The following is a 12,166-nucleotide window of genomic DNA, read 5'->3' as shown; positions in this document are numbered from 1 at the left end:
AGCCCAACATCCGACCAGTCTGCCAAAGCCTACCATTGCTTTATGGTACGCTGAACATCAGCCAAATAAATGCTCCTTGCACAGTAGAGGGCATAAAGGTAACATTCAAGCCTACTATCCTCAGAACTGATTGCCCCAGTAGGAACACCATTCCAAGGAAAACCAAACAGAGCCTGCACATCCAGGAAGGAAAAAAGATTAGTGGCATGAAGGTAAAGGCAAGGACATCCACCATTACCATTAAGATCTTACACAGCTATACTATGTCCCTACATTCACCTCTGCAGTTTTTATTATGTATAAGAGACTGACAAAGCTCAAGAAGAAACTTGGGAGGAGGAAGGAGCAGCAGAGCCCTCTAAGAAACCATGAAAAAATGGCATTAGCAAAACCAGCTATAGCTCTGGGAGCTACCATCGAACTTTTAATACTTGCTGAAAGTATGCTTAGAAGTCCAAGTAACTGCTTCAAGAATACAATTAGGTGTCTAAGCCCTTGAGAAAAGCGCCAGAAGAAGACACAGCTCTAGAAGAAGGAGCTTTACATAAGAAGGAAGGCTCTTAACATTTAACAAAAAGAAACAGCTTTTAAAATCCAAATAGAAATAGTGTGCTTGGAAACAGCCAATCCTAAAGACTTAGCATGAAAGGAAACAAATGACTGATCAGATTTTCTGATAGCTTTAGTCTTATCTAAACAAAATCTGAGATGTCTATGAACGTCCAAAGTATGCAGCACTATTTTCCCTTCTCTGCAATCTGACAGAGACAAAGTAGGCAAATTAATAGTCTGATTAAGTGACACTCATTAACCACCTTAGGCATAAAAGAAGGATTAATACGCAAGGACACCCTGTCCTCATGGAAAATAAAAAAAGGTGGACAAGCCATAAGGGCTTCCAACTCAAAGACACCCGTTTGACAGAAGTAAGAGCTAACAAAAGTGCTGTCCTCCAAGAACAACGCTGCAAGAAAACTGAAGCAGCATACTCAAAAGGAGCCCTGAGTCAATTTCTCCAGAACAAAATTAAGATCCCAGGGAGGAGGAACAGGCTTCCTGGGAGGTTTACTATTAAGGACGCCTTTAAGAAATTGCTTAGCCTCAAATCTATAAGCTAAAGGAGGAGTTTAAGGCAGACAAGAAGAAAAAACTGATAAGTGGGCCTTAAAAGAAGAATAGGCCACACCAGCATTGAGCAACTCACACAAATGAGAGAGAACAAAAGGAACATCCACAGTAAGTGGGTCCAGGTTACGAAAGAGACACCAAATAGAAAACCTCTTCCATTTGGATAAGTAGGATTTCCTAGTAGTAGGTTTCCTGGCTTCCTGCAGGGCCTGCAGCACATCCTCAGAAAAAAAGGTGTCTATGATGAATCAAAACCCTACCACCCACAGTATCAGTTGAAGTATGGACAGATGAGGATGGATGAGAGATCCCTTGTCTTGTGTTAGCAAATCCACCCTGTGAGGTACCTTGTGATGACTGTCCTTGGCTAGATGGAGAAGTAGAAGGAACCAGTGCTGTCATGGCCAAAGGGAAGTCACCAACAAGATTTTGGGAGCATCCTGTTGAATCCTGAATAGGACTTTCGAAATGAGAGGAAGGGGTGGGAATGCATAAAGAAACATCCCCTTCCAAGAAAATGAGAGGATGTCCACCTTCCACACTAGTGGACCAAAACAGACAAAGTTGACTGTTCAGAGGGCAGGCAAATAGAGCTACTTGAGGAGTACCCCACTGGTGAACAATATCCAGAAACACATCCCTGTGAAGCATCCATTCATGGGATTGAGTGAAGGACCTGCTCAGAGTGTCTGCCATAATGTTCTAATATGAAGCAATATAAACTGCCTGAAGTCACTTGATACTTCACAGCCAGATTCCATACCAGAAGTGCCAGCCAGCAAAGAAGGTAAGATTTTGTTCTCCCATTTGTTGAAATATACCACATAATTGTGGTATTGTCTGTGAATACCTTGGGAGGTCCCAGAGAAGAGGACGAAAGGCCTAAAGAGACAGCACAAGAGCTCTCCTCTTTTTGACATTAATGTGCTCCTTCTGCGGACAAGGCAACCACATTCCCTGTACCTTCAGGGAGACAAAAGATGCTCCCCATCCCACATCTGAACTGTCTCTGAACAGATCCTAAGAGGGAAGAGGGGATGAGAGACAACTGTTGAATCCACTAGAGAAGTTCCTTCTTGAGCCAAGAAAGAAGAGGAACTGCAAGTCTAGAGGATGCGCAAGTTAAAGCCACATCAACTTCAGAAACCACTGGAACTTCCTCATGTGGAGTTTGACAACAGGGAGGATCGGAATGGTGGAAGCCATGAAACACGGAACTCTCATAAGGCCCTTGGAGGAGGCAGGGATGCCGGCACTGGCATCATCTGAATCCTGCAAACCAGAAGGTCATGGTCCTGAGAAGGAGTCATAGAAGAGTTTTTGAAGTTTATCATGAACCCTAGGGTCTTAAGAAGAGAAAAGGCAAAATGAAGATTTTGCAAAAGGACCTTCGGAGAGAATGCCTGAATCAGCAGGTCGTCCAAGTAAGGAAATACTTGGATTCCTTGAAGCCTGCAAAAAGCAATCACAGGAGCCAGGCATTTGGTGAACACTGTTGGAGCAGTAGAAAGGCCAAAGCCAAACCATAGAACTGAAAATGCCAGGAAGCAACAGAGAAATGCAAAAGCTTCCTGAAAAGGGGATAGATTGGAAGGGTCTATATTAAATCACTGAACGCTTAGAAAAGCGAACTATGATTTATCAACCCCATGTAAGCGGAAGCTTACAAACTCGAACACTTAGAACAGCAATTTTTTCCCCCATTCCAAAAAAAACCCACTTAAAACAAAACAAAGTACTTAAATATACCAACTCCGAGATCGCACTACAGTGACAAAAACGGCAAAGTAACAGATGCGGCCAAGCGATGTCTTTCCCAGGGAAAGAATTTGCTTATATGCTGCTTCGTCATTTTGCCTTTTCATCTTTTCAAGTTCGACCAAGACGCATTCGAAAGAATGTGTCTTCAATCATCTAATAGGAACCCGACTGGAATATAGAGATAAGCATCCTTCAGATCCAGAGACACCAGAAAGGCCTGAGGGAGCACCTTCAGAAAAGTGTTTAGATGAGAGAGGTCTAGAATCAGTCCCCAAGTACCCTCTTTTCTGAGCACTAGAAACAACCTTGAATAAAACTCCTTCATCCATTCTCTTGAATAGTACCCTGAGACAAGAGATCTCAAAGAACCTTCTGGGAAAAAATGAAGTTGTTTCCAAGGAGACTGAGGGATGTCCATAAAAGAAGGACGGAATAGCCACACCATGAAGTCTTTATGGGGAGACTGAGGGATGTCCATAAAAGCATAAAAGAAGGACGGAATAGCCACACCATGAAGTCTTTATGGGGAATCTGTCTCCCACACTGGCATTTACCCTTTTTGGATGACAATAACCCCTAACAGCACAAAAAAGTCAAGAAAAAGAAGAAACCTCCAACTGGGTACTTATCTGCAATGGTGATGAATTCAGCAAACAGGAGTAATCATAAAAATGCAGTAAAAATGGCATAAAACAGACGTAGGCAAACAGACCGACAATTTGAAACAGTGATTGGATTGGCGGCAAAGGTCCAAGGATGGTATACCTGAACATCACCTTTATGCCCTATGCTATGCGACGAGCGTTTGGCTGGCATTCAGCATACCTTAAAGCAATGTAAAGCTTTGGTAGACTGGCTGGACATTGGGCATCCATGGCAGGGAAACCCATATGTAATGAATACTGCAGCGGTGAATGTAAGGACATGCAGTGTTCCGCCATACTTTTGGAGATAGAAAGTTGGGAGCTACAAAAAGAATCTCGGTTAACAACCTTTTCTGTAACCACCACAATGTTATAACAGCTTTAGCTTCTGAGAGGCACAATTACAAAAAGATATCAGAAACTGTGCCAATAATATAAAGTTGAGCATAGTTAAAGAAAACTTAGGTAAAAAGGTTTAGGCTCTACTAAATCAAATCTCTACACTGCTCAGATCCACCCTGAAAAATCAGTACATTTAACCATTCCTCTTGTACCCAACTGCAGATGGTAAGCAAACAACTACCTGGCTCTACATCTCAACAGTACCCCTCATTATGAGGAATGTTCCTCATTTTGCGTCTTAAAAGGTCTTGTTGTTCCACATTAGAAGGGTCTGTCACATTCATTGTTAACCTTTTTTTTTTAAAGATAATATCCATGGCGAATAACACTGGCTCATATTAACTCATCAAAAAATCTTAAAGTGTGAAATAAAGCAATTAACCATGCTGAAGGTGTTAGCATAGTTTAGTAAGTATTCCACATTATGAAAGGGCAGTGTTCTACATTTTGGTGATAGAAAGTTGAGAGTCTGGCATCTATTATCACATCAGCATTCCTCTTCAAGTTCCAATTCCATCATCACATCCTACTTGTTTTTATTCGTATAAACAGTCGGATTTACAATAATATATACTAATATCATAAGGGTTTGTTTCCCTTGACTATTTGACTATCCGGTACCCACATGAAAACTGGAACACACCTGCGCAGCCTGCTGCAATCAAAGCGCCGCTAACAAGGCTCGAGTTCAAATCAAAATCCTCCTGAGTGGTATTTCTTCTGACACGCAAACAGTCCGTGTTAATACTTCTTAATAAAGCTCGATTCTCCAACCCTTACAACTTTAAATGGCCGGCAAATGCAGTATTTACAGTATATGAAGCATAATACCTCTAGGGAAGTAGAGTCCATTCCTACCTTGCTATCCTCGTTAAAGCTCATAGCAAAAACTACATCTTCCAAAATGCATCGCGATTTCTCCTGAGACGATAAAAACGATTATAGATTTCGTAGTATACTGCAGTCCTCGTGTTACTATAGTAATGCAAATTATACATTAAATGACGTTTCCAATTTAAAAAAATAAATTTTAGAAAAGATATTTTTCAAACCCATACCTGGCATGTATGGGTTCATTATAATAAGCACACTGCTTTAAAATGAAAACTGTATTCAGGGTTACTCGCAGTAGACCACTCAAACGTACGAATGGGGGTGGGTTGAACCACTAACTACTTAAATAATGTTAACTAACTGGTAAGTTTCCATGCAATCAACTTAGAGAGATAGATGACTTTATAGCAAATGCATTGTTTGCTGTACCACACAAGTACACATATCCTGTTGTGTTGGTGCCAAAACACAGGGGGCATCCAAGCAGTAGATGGCACTGAACAAGGAAGCACTCACACACTCCTTTCCTTTTTACACGATCTCTATGAGAACATCTTCCGTGCTTGTTACTGCTTTTCTGGTTGGAGGGCAACCATAGAAACGGTATATGGTCATTTAGCATCTGAGAACTAAAAAAAAAAATCCTTAGTCTGGCAGCTCACAAGATGTCCAGATCAAATTTAACTTGCTGGAAATCAAAGTCTGCAGCTGCAAACCGAGACCGACTGCTGTTGGAATTGGAGTGATCCATTTCATACTGGCCTCAGGTCGTATTGCATTCTGATAAGTGTTCGTTTGAATTACCAGATCTTTATTGCTTTGGCATATGCCCGTGTCATTCCCCCGTTTCAAAAAGAATTTAGCTTCTCTCCTCACGTTAGTGAAAGAGAGCACTATATGTTGACAGCAAACCATAATGTCAGTTCATATTCTGAGACTAAAAAGGCGATCTGAAAACTCAGCAATGTTGTCAGCTTACACCTCTCAGAAATTTTCCCCTTTGATCATAGAGCATAAAGTTCTACTGTAAGAATATTTGAGCTATTCAAACTAAAGGGTTATTAGTATTACCTTTGTGTATGTTTTACGTTTTCCTGTTTCTCTTGGACTTTTTCTGAGCTTTACAGAGGTGCCTGTGGTGTTTCCATGTATCATTTATATGTGGTTATAATAAACACTTGACAGTCGTCTTAACATATTAGTTTGACCAGTGAACAAATCTGGTAAGTTAGGTCAGCATACTATATACATTCTACATGTTTTTGTCATCCGTTTCCAGTTACTCTTTATCACTCATACCTGTTTGCATGAAATCAGTTTCTCTTCCTTGTAGTTCTGACTGTAGTGTCAGCATTTAATGTTATCATTCATTGAAATGATTTTAGTAATTTCCAGATCAGCATTTCACATTGCAAATACCAAGATCAAAACTTACAAAGCAACACAAAGGCAGGGTAGCAGTCTGATGGTGAGCAGAGAGGGATGGGGATTCATAGACAGGAACAGACTGCATTTAATAGAGAAGAAATTTCAATTGAGGTAAGGGACTCTGGGGGTACAAGACCCAGAGGCTGAACAAACTGCTTCCCATCCCTAACACTTAATGAGTTAGAATAGCTTGGACAGCAGCAGTGAAATGGTATACGTTCTGCATATAAACCCTCACTGTTTCTCTGGTGTCAGAAACTGAAGAACGTACAGGTGGTACCATTGCTTAAGTGAAGTTCTGGGAGTAAGTTGGACAGTTAAAGAACTATCAATTTCAATCTGAGCACCAGAAAGACTATGAAACAATGAAAATAGATGGTCTGTTCAATTTCTTGAGTACTGATTGTGTTTATTGTATGAAGGCAGTAGTGTGACTTCACAGCAGAAACGTTGCCAGTCCTGCTTGGCCCACTTTAACCAAGTCTCTGCTTAGGTAGACAAAGGAAATTCAGTACTAATAGGCTGTATGGATGTTAGCAGGGCCTCTGATGTCAGGCTTCATGGGAATTTGGTTGAGAAGCTAAAGGGAGAGGGAGAAATGCAAAACAGTAAAACTGGGATGGAATTAGTCAACAGGCAGGAAAAATATGGCGGCGGTTAGGGAAAGGTCTAGGTACCAACCAGTAACTAGTGAAACATAATGAGACTGAATGTTGTTCAAAGTATTTGTGGCTGACACCTGCCTGGCAGTTGCAAAGCAAAAGCAGCCTATTTTCTGACAGCACAAACAATGGCATAATGGTCATGGACCTCTGCGGAAAGTGACTAACCTTAACAAAAAAAAAACACTGAATATCACACTCTGGTGGGAGAATCCAGGGGTAAAATTCATGCTTTGTGGCATGGCCTTGAAGCAGACAGAAAGGAAAGTATCTTGGCATAATCCCCCTTAACATGAGACATGGCTTGGTAGAGGGTTGTGCAAAGGCCAGCAAAATAACAGGGAAAAGTTTTAGGTTCCTAGACAAGCTCGTGCCCTGTTGGTCCATCAAGGATCCCATTTTAGAACTTACAGATGCACTTATAGTCATCCAGTGCCACTGTGGAAGACCTTGAGATATGAAGTTGTCATATTTCAAAGTAGAGTTGATATTAATTTTTAAACAGCTGTCTTAGAAAGTGTCCTTATATTCAGATCACTGGGATATCTATTCATCAATAAACCTTGGTTTTTTGCAAATGGATCAGGGTGTCACATCAGAAGTGATCATCTGTTTTAAGTAAATGGTTTCATATAGTCAGGGGTTCTTTAAAGCATTATATGTGACACTTGGGTCTTTTTTAAGGAGGTGGTAAGATAGAGACAGAAGAGAGCTGCTTAGACTTTCACTATAAGATAAGCCTTGACACCCTTTGATTCTGTTTGTGAGGAATCTTAGTGCAGTTGGAGAAGTCACAATGTGGCATGTGAGTAGGATACAAAACAGGGTACAGTATTCTGTAACTGGTTTGATAAGAGCTGTATACAGTGGGCAATTAATTCTTTGTCATGGCTGTCAACCCCACGGAGGATCAGGTAGGCACATTTGTATGCTTTACAGGAGGTGGATGCTGTATGGGCATCAACTTAAAGGTTGCCATCTACAAGAACGCAAAGCCCTTGTACTGTTTTGCAATCTTTTGGTTGTTGCCCTTCAACGAAGCATAAAGGTGGTAAGATGGTAGGTGGATTTTGCCCATTGCCATAATGTTATGTTTTGATATTAAAGGCAGGGTTATTTTTACTGCATCATTTGTGTGTAATGTTATGAGCCATTTGAAGAGAGGTGGTGTAACTAGGGTTAAAGACAATGTACTCAAGTTTGCCATCATCTGTATATTTGATGAGCCAGATATCCACAGTCAGTTGACATCTGAGAAAATGTTGTCAAAAAGGAGTAGCCCCAGGACACAGCCCTAAGGGACTCCACTACTGACAGTGAATGGTAAGGATAGGAGTCTTATTCTTGACTGTTGTTTATGACCATGTAGATTGTTGTGGACCTATGTTATTTGATGTGTGAGATTATGTGCGATTTCATTGTGGGGTGTACTGTCAATCACTTTAGACAAAGTGAGATAATTTACAGGAGCTATTAAATCTTCTTTCAGTGCACTGACCACACTGTCAAAAAAACTGATGAAATTAAGTATGCGAGATGTACTTGTGAGAAAACTGTAGTGGGTAAGGTCATGGAGAATGTTGCTTCCTATGTCTGCCTAAATAATTTCCCTGATCAGTCTGTGCCTCTTGCCTTGCACAGTGAGTTTGTGAGCTGATCAGTGTATAACTGTTGGAGTCTGTGGAAGGGCCTCCCTTATTGAGTGGGACCACAGTAGCCTGCTTCCTGATATTGAGGATGTAAACAATTTTAAAGAATGCATGTAAGGTGATATACTAGGATATTTCTGAATCTATGAGTTAGGATTCCTAGTGTCTCATCTGGTCCCACAGTACTGCTGTTTCACACTATATTCATAGCAGAAGTGACCTGGTCCCACAGTACTGCTGTTTCACACTATATTCATAGCAGAAGTGACCATTTTGAATGTATTTTTGGTGGGATCATGTTGAAGGTAGAAAGAGTGGATGGGTTTCTTCTTTGTGCCTAAATTATTCCAGATTTGTGGGAGAGTATGTTAGCTGATCTTTTGGCACTGATTTGTGATACCATTTTGTTTTAGTGTCCATCACTCATTTCTCCCCCTTCTTTCTTCGGATTTAGTTGTAGAAAACACCTTATTATTGTCACCCTGCTTGATCACAAGTATTACATTACATGATGCTTCATTTCTTTTGACTGTTTTAGTCAGTTCTTTTTGGGTGGAATTGATGACAGCCTTGTTAATGTTTGAATGGGTAAAGTTTGAAGGCATTGGGCACTCTTTGCTTTCAGTTTAATATTTTTTTTTTATCTATAATCAAAACACTGATAAAAAGCAGAAATGAAACCCCGAACAGTGAAACCATAAAGCCACGAACTGAAGACTTTTAGCAGACAGTCGTTTATTAACACCAATGAACAACCAGCAAAAAATAAAGCACATAAACGAAATTTGTACTCCGTTTTCATTTTGAACAACTTCATCAGATGTGGGCTGTATCGAATTAATTCTATTTAATTAAAAAATCAATGACATCACTGAATAACCAATAGATGTCTACAAACCTTAAAAGCACACAAAACCATAAGAAAAAAATATATTATAGGCAATACAAATAATAAAACATTTAACAGCATTGATAAATACTTAATAAGTAAAACGTGATAAATACATTAAAAAGTCCTTTATCTAAAAATACCTTTGTGGATAAACCATTCATGTGTATGTAAAAGTGCATAGTACTTGTACATGACGCAAATAACAAAGAGAAAAACAGAATAAATATATATTGGAAAACAATAAAGGAAATTCATATTTCTTATAATTTAGCAGCTCTTAATTTTAAGAGTGGAATCAGTGACACAAATTCATTTAAACCTGGCCAGAACAGGTTTAAATGAATTTGTGTCATTCATTCCACTCTTAAAATTAAGAGCTGCTAAATTATAAGAGCTGTGAATGCTCTTTCCTTTATTGTTTTCCAATATATATTTATTCTGTTTTTCTGTTTATTTGCATCATGTACAAGTACTATGCACTTTTACAACATGCACATGAGTGGTTTATCCACAAAGGTATTTTTAGATAAAGGACTTTTTAATGTTTTTATCATATGTTTTACTTTTTAAGTATTTATCAATGCTTTTCAATGTTTTATTATTTGTATTGCCTGTAATATATATATTTTTTCTTACGGTTTTGTATGCTTTTAAGGTTCGTAGACATCTATTGCTTAATGATTCAGTGATGTCATTGATTTTTTAATTAAATAGAATTAATTCAATACAGCCCACATCTGATGAAGTTGTTCAAAACAAAAACGGAGTGCAAATTTCTTTTATGTGCTTTATTTTTTGCTGGTTGTTCGTTGGTGTTAATAAAGGATTGTCTGCTAACAGTTTTCAGTTTGTGGCATTATGGTTTCGCTGTTCGGGGTTTAATTTCTGTTTTTTATCAGTGTTTTGGGCATTTTTACCCTTTCCCTTTACTGGATTATTTGTAATCAAAACAACAGTTTACTGAGATTTGTATGATAACAGAGTATATGAACTTGTTTGAGGACCCTAATCAACCATAACCTAGGCTAATGAGAGGCACACACAAACTCTATAGCATTACATTAGGATGCAATAATTAGTTTAACATATAATTAAAATTAACTCTATATTAGGTGTGTCTGATGCACAGCTTACAAAAAAGTAGCAGTCACACCATTTTCTGCAAAACTAGTATCACTCCATTCACAGAACTGACCATCCATCACAAATATAATAAAGCCTTTTATTAAGCCCTAGAACATTACCTTGAATGAAAATGGAATGAGGAAATGTAAATGTTTCCATGGTAAATACTCTCTCCCTAAACACATACATAAATTTAAAGTACCAAATGTTGATTACAGATTTTTGTGCAACTGTTTTTTTATGTGTGCTTCAGAATCATACTCCTCAATTATACTGTGTGTGAAGATAGGTGACAGCTGCCAGCCTAGCCAGATAGAATTTTGTAGATAATTCTTTCAGTTGTAAATATTAATATGTCACAGGCTTGTTCTCTTAAATGGAAGAAAATGCTGTTAAATGTGGAACTGCAAACATGTAACAACGGTGCACTCTGTTGTAGGAAGGCTGATAAGTCAAGCATTGTGTAATTGTTTGATGTCAAAACTCGGAGCCAAGATGTCTAAATGAAAGAATTCTTCCTATTGTTTTGAGGATAGAGTTAATGGCTGGAATTTACATGTATAATTTCTTTTATTGTTCTGGCTTCCTGACCAGCTGCAAGATCAAAAGGGCTATTAACCTCTGAGTTTCTGTTAGCCTGGGAAAACAGAAAATTGTTAAGATTGATGTAATGTGAAGCACCACTGTGTTATCACTTTAAAGGGAGAGAATCAGAGAGCATTTAGCGTTTGTCTTCAGAACATCCAACATCATCAGCACTGTCTTACTCTATATGTAAGTTTATTTTAGAACTGTGTTTTCTTTTAGAAATAGCTAGGAAATAGGAAGATTAGGCAGTTGTTTTCTGCATTGATGTCAGAACTATTCTGTATTATTGTATGCATTTTCCTGTGTCTGAACTCTTGAGTAGCACTGTGTGGTAAGAAGTATTGTCTTGTGTTTTTATTATTTATTATTAAATATTTTTAAACCTTTCAGCTGTGTGTGTTTTGTGTAGAAATAATTTAAGCCCTAGAGTACATTGCATGTATATAGTGATACTGTCCAAACCACTCCAAATAAGCCTTGACTGTTCAGTTGCAATTACCATTTGAATAATAATATTGCACAGTATAATTGAACACCCTTTGATAAGGGCCTTTTTAGTAGCTGATAAATATTAGTGGGTGGTGGCAGTGATTTCTACCTTACAGTCTGGGTAAAAGGGGCACAGCTGGAGAACCTCTGCCAGCCTTCCCCAGGAGTGTCTGTTTGGTTGTATATAACTCTTATCTCAAAGTGTTTGTGTTTGTCAGCTACTTGGGCAGGGACACAATGCACTGGTTGGACAGAGAGGGTGCTGGAGGTTTTAGCTTGCCCACTAGGCTGAGATCTGCACCCTGTAGCTATACCAGTGGGGAGTCTTATTGGGGATCTGGAGAGAAAGGGAGAAACTAGCCCCATACTGCCTGTGATTTCTGTGTGCTCTTAAGGGAAATTGTACTTTACTGTGTGTGCATTTGTTATCCTTCTCTATGTGGGTGCCCCTCATTGGTGGTAATGGTGAGGACTGAGGCTCCTTGATTGCTGGGCCAGTGCACGGGCATTACATATTAATTGTTTGGCAGTGGTGGGATATCCACACCACATATTAATTAGTTG

At 39.1% G+C, this 12,166-nt stretch overlaps 2 protein-coding genes across 6 annotated transcripts in view; one reads left to right on the top strand and one right to left on the bottom strand.

The window, feature by feature from the left end:
* The window catches only part of UBL7 (ubiquitin like 7), a 934,199-nt gene extending 929,097 nt beyond the window's left edge, over positions 1 to 5,102 (bottom strand). The window contains exons 1-2 of one of the 4 annotated variants that reach the window (XM_044077768.1): positions 4,994 to 5,102; positions 4,794 to 4,910 (exon numbers count right to left, since the gene is read on the bottom strand). The gene's annotated coding sequence lies outside the window, so the exon portion shown is untranslated. Of the gene's footprint in view, positions 1 to 4,560; positions 4,762 to 4,793; positions 4,911 to 4,993 lie in introns of those variants that run through there. The other 3 variants (XM_044077769.1, XM_044077767.1, XM_044077766.1) reach the window with 3 other exon arrangements.
* Positions 5,103 to 5,259: 157 nt separating this feature from the next.
* Positions 5,260 to 12,166, top strand: part of LOC122806933 (zinc finger protein 2 homolog) — a 194,540-nt gene continuing 187,633 nt past the window's right edge. Inside the window, exon 1 of one of the 2 annotated variants that reach the window (XM_044077765.1) lies at positions 5,260 to 5,536. The gene's annotated coding sequence lies outside the window, so the exon portion shown is untranslated. Of the gene's footprint in view, positions 5,537 to 5,814; positions 5,993 to 12,166 lie in introns of those variants that run through there. The other variant, XM_044077764.1, reaches the window with a different exon arrangement.

This window comes from Protopterus annectens, chromosome 7.part0, assembly GCF_019279795.1.
Source record: "Protopterus annectens isolate FY-2018-M chromosome 7.part0, PAN1.0, whole genome shotgun sequence".
Lineage (NCBI taxonomy): Eukaryota > Metazoa > Chordata > Ceratodontiformes > Protopteridae > Protopterus > Protopterus annectens.
Note: the sequence above shows the minus strand (reverse complement) of the source record. Positions and strands in the feature narration are given on the sequence as shown.